We start from the raw sequence: 4550 nt of genomic DNA on the forward strand, positions 1-4550 counted from the left end.
GCTGGGAAGGGTCGGTTGCACCCATTTGTCACATAGGTGCCTACAAAGGAGGAGTAATATCCTCCGAAGGGCACAGGGTAATTCTCCTTACGAGGAGTGGTGTTATTTGCATGGCATTGAAAGATTGTATTGTTTTCACTAAGGTTACTGTAGGGGGAACATGAGCTTGATTTTTCTGTTTGATCCCAGGTTGAGAAAAAATTCATATCCCCATACCCGGCCCACCACTCTTTAGTTTTGTTTGAATAATCCCATACACCATTGGCCACAATATGCTGAAGGCAATAACTTTTTCCCAGATCCAGCCCTGTCCCATTACACACCCAACACCAATGACCTTTTCCCTCCACCACACTTATCCATTTAGATACATTTATTCCCACTGCTTCCCAAGTGTCATTATTGTTCCATGTTCTGTTAAACGGACGAGGTCCTCCAGTGAAGTCTGGGGAATTGAGTGGGATTGCCAGGACAGGAACACTAGCTTGAGAGTGGGCTGGGATGTGGCTGCAGACCCAGCAATTAGAAATATTAAGAGTCTGAGCTATCCACACTTGCTGCTGGATAAAAGAATTGTCATTGTGGACTCCCCAGACCTTAAGACACCAGCAGCCGAGGAACAGGCGCCACCAGAGGCACATGTTGCAGGCAAGGCCCTTCCGGTTCTGACAACCTCAACTGAGGGAACCGCAGTCACGGTTTTACATCCACCAGGCAGCAGGCGCTAGGCTCACTACTGCTTCTTTTTGGGCCTTGCTTTAGGTCCTCGTCTGCTTCTGGCAACCCTTACGAGAGCGTAGATGGTAAGGTATTGCAGGCTGTTCCTCTACGTCTTCTTCTGGAGTCAAAATTGACTCTGCGTGGTCCTGAGGTGATTGGTTTGCTGGGGGGGTGCCTTCTTACACTGCGAAGCATGTATGCACGCTGTGATGCCATGCACGCTGTGATGCCAGACAGTTTAACAGCCATCTGGATAGTAAGCAGTACCTGATGATTCTTTGATGTCCTTTAAGTCTCTTTACTTCTTCTTCCTTGACTCTGGCTATAACAATGGCCTTCACACCTTATCTTTTCCTGATGCATACATTCCTTATTCACACAGATTGAGAATACAAACAGTAGTATTTTATATGGAGCAAAAAAGGCATTGCAAATTAAACCTTGCTAAGTTTTACAATCAATAACCAAGACAATTTACATTGAGACCCAGGCCTTCAATGTTCCTCTAATCTACTTAACATAGACACAATAGAGAATCCTGTTTCTTACTTACTAAACCTTAAAAGAAAGAAATGTATATTTAACTAGAGGCCTACTTTGTAATACATATAGGAAACCATAGTAGACATTATAACTTATTCTAAAACAAAAGGGTGACCATAATCAGTCATAAGGATTGTTCTGGTCTGTCATTCCTTTCTGCTATTCAAAAAGGGTGGCTGAGGGATGAAATCAAATCATACATTAATTCCTATGGGACATTATAAGATCCTGCTCCTACATATCCCCCTTTTGACACTAAGATTATTAATCGCCAGTGTCACTTCTTATTTAGTCCACGTAATAGAAAATACTGGGAGGTGATTTGGGCCTGTGGCTCTAGCTTTGCATACATTTGTTTTATCCAACAGCACATTTTAAACGTTACAATTAAACACATACAATTTAAAATCAAAAACAATAAGGGTTAGTAACATTAGTACGCCAGTAGTTGTGGGAGACCATTCAGAAAATACATTATACCAATGGTAAGCTGTTATGTCTTTCTGCAGTAGCAATTCTTAACATGTTGCCATTTGCATGTATAATATGAATGGTTTGGTTTCCCACATTGCCCTTTTGTTTGTTTTAGGAACTATGTTACCTTTTTATCTTTTGTAAACACAGTACTTACATTACATTTACATTTGTCTATTGGAAGGTTGCTAACACTTCCATTCTTTTAAAACACTTTTCCCCCCAAGAATTAACACATACACATAGCCCATTATACAGTACTTTGGTCTCATTATTCATTTTATCCCACATACAGGATCCTAGTGAGATGTCTTTACTACAGGGCTTTGGAGCAACAGGCATGGATAAGCATACCCACTTTTATTTGTTTCTTATTAGGTTGTCCTGTAGCTGATATTAGCTTTTCCTGAAAGACAAAAATAACATTTTTCTACCCCTTTTGGGGTGGCATTCATTATTGCTTAAAATATTCCTTTCTTTTACAAATACCCTTGCTGATTGCAGGCAAAACAAGAGGAATTACCTCCATATTTTCCTGTGTTTTTGTTCTATAGGCAGGCCAGGTTTTAATGGCTTCTATCTTTTAAGAGTTATGGGGAAATTATCCCACTGTTCAGTCATTAAATCCATGAGGTGGTGTACCTCAGTTTTCCCTTTACAGCAGACCAAGGTTACAATGTCTTTCCTGCTGAATTAAGCTTTAAATTTGTTCACAGGTAACAGCTGAAAAGCATCATTACCATAAAGGATTTTTTTTCTTCAAAAATCATACACACTATACATTGTTACAGGGGTACTTAGTAACATTAAATTTATTTTAATTAAAGGTATCTTGTTATACCGGGCCTTTTATTTAGACAATTTGTTTGCTGACCAGGTATGTTCTTTATCTGCAACTTCTTTGTGCTGGCAGTTCTCTCACTTCCTTTATCAGTTAGATAATTTGCATCCACACAGGCTTGGCTTTTGGATTCAAAACCATTAGCAGAGCTCAGAGACTCTGTCTTAAAAGGAACACAATTAACTTTTACCAGAGTTTTGATTACTTTTAACTCTTGCTTCCAAAACACACATAGATCTGAAAAAGAACACACAGTCTATTGTGGCTCCTTTGGAGCCCCAATAGGATTTTAATTAAGTAGCATGTTTCATTTGCATTTCTTTTACCCCCTCTATAATATATACTGCACACGTCTGCACATTCCTTCTATACTTTAACTTTTAAAACATTAGCCATATTAATTTTTACATAAGTGTAACTGTTTCTTTTGTTCTTACAGAGTTTTATTTACCCTTATCAAAGTGACAGTCTGATTACACAGAGCCATTGTAAGGCTCAGTGTTTCTAACATTTTTTCTTTTTGTTTTGTGCACCTCACCCCTGCTGTTGCTTCAGAGGGCCACCGATTTTATTCTTTTCCTACAGCTTTCATTTGCTATTTTGTTACAAAAACAAACAAACAAACAGAATCCAGAATCTCTCCCTATTTTTCTGATTTTGACTATCCTGCTGCAGTCATGATTTGGTCTTTATTTGAAAACATTTAAATTTTGTAAAGAATCAAGTTACCCCTTAAGGGTTAAATACCAAATCTCAAAGTCAACCAACACTGATTACCTGTAAAAAGAAGAACAGGAGGACTTGTGGCACCTTAGAGACTAACAAATTTATTAGAGCATAAGCTTTCGTGGACTACAGCCCACTTCTTCAGTGGGCTGTAGTCCACGAAAGCTTATGCTCTAATAAATTTGTTAGTCTCTAAGGTGCCACAAGTCCTCCTGTTCTTCTTTTTGCGGATACAGACTAACACGGCTGCTACTCTGAAACTGATTACCTGTGTCTGGCAAAAAGGTCTGTCAGTTTTGCAACTTTGAATTAAAGAGTCAAATGGATTTTTAGTGCCATTATAAACAAAACAAAACCAATTTATCTTAAACTTACAAAACAGGAGTTTTACAAACCTCACATATTCCCACAGACAGACAGATACATACACATTTTCTCTCCCTTAACATCCCTCTTACACTGCTTTGTTTTTAAATAGCTGTACATAGATTACATTACCTTTATACATTTGGGGCAGTTAAGTTCCAATAGAAACCCCTCCCCCTCCCATGTTCTTTTAGCAAATTTGACTCAATTGTCCATAGCCAAATGATTTTAATTAGATAGTCTCTTTACCTGGATTATTTACAGACATTCCTCTGGAAAAGGGCCCATTTTTTCCTTTAGAATGGCTGCAAAGAAACCAAGAATTCTTTTAACAAGATCCTTTTTAACATTTTCACAAAGTTTAACTGTTTAATTCTCTCCAGTCTCTGTAGAGTTAACTTTTCACTCTCTTTCCTTAAATCACTTGTTTATTTCCCAAAATGACACCTTTATCAACTCAGATTTCACCATTTTAAGTATTGTTCCAGGGGTTCATACTTGCACTTACTCCTGACACTATGCCCTTAGGGCTTCCAACCTGTTTTTATTTATTTATTTATTTATTTATCTGTTGCTTGCCTGCTTGTCTGGGCCCAATCCTGCTTTTTCCAATGAACCATTTTTGTGAGTGATATTGTGGTCATTTCACAATTTTGAAAGAAATGCTTAAGGAAAGGGCCCAGGAAGGGTGGGGGCTAGTTGAGGAGCCCACCCTCCTTGCTGAATTGGTAATGGAACACTAAAGAATCAGTTTCTGAGGCAGACAACGAAGGGGAACAGAACAAGGGGCATTTTATCCTTTTTACAATGAGAGGGGAGTATGAAGGGAGTTGGGATCGATCCGGGGTTGTTGTTTTTTTTGGTTTTTTTTTTGTTTTTT

The 4550-nt window shown here is 38.5% G+C and overlaps 1 long non-coding RNA gene across 1 annotated transcript; it reads right to left on the minus strand.

Annotated features, from left to right (window-relative positions):
- Positions 1–1900: 1900 nt before the first annotated feature.
- LOC135974484 (uncharacterized) lies at positions 1901–4230 on the minus strand. Its single transcript, XR_010591749.1, has 2 exons — positions 3573–4230; positions 1901–3355 (listed from the first exon to the last, which is right to left on the minus strand). It is a non-coding gene; the product is annotated as an uncharacterized LOC135974484 (long non-coding RNA).
- Between the last annotated feature and the right edge of the window lie 320 nt (positions 4231–4550).

The sequence above is a fragment of the Chrysemys picta genome, chromosome 12 (assembly GCF_011386835.1).
Source record: "Chrysemys picta bellii isolate R12L10 chromosome 12, ASM1138683v2, whole genome shotgun sequence".
NCBI lineage: Eukaryota > Metazoa > Chordata > Testudines > Emydidae > Chrysemys > Chrysemys picta.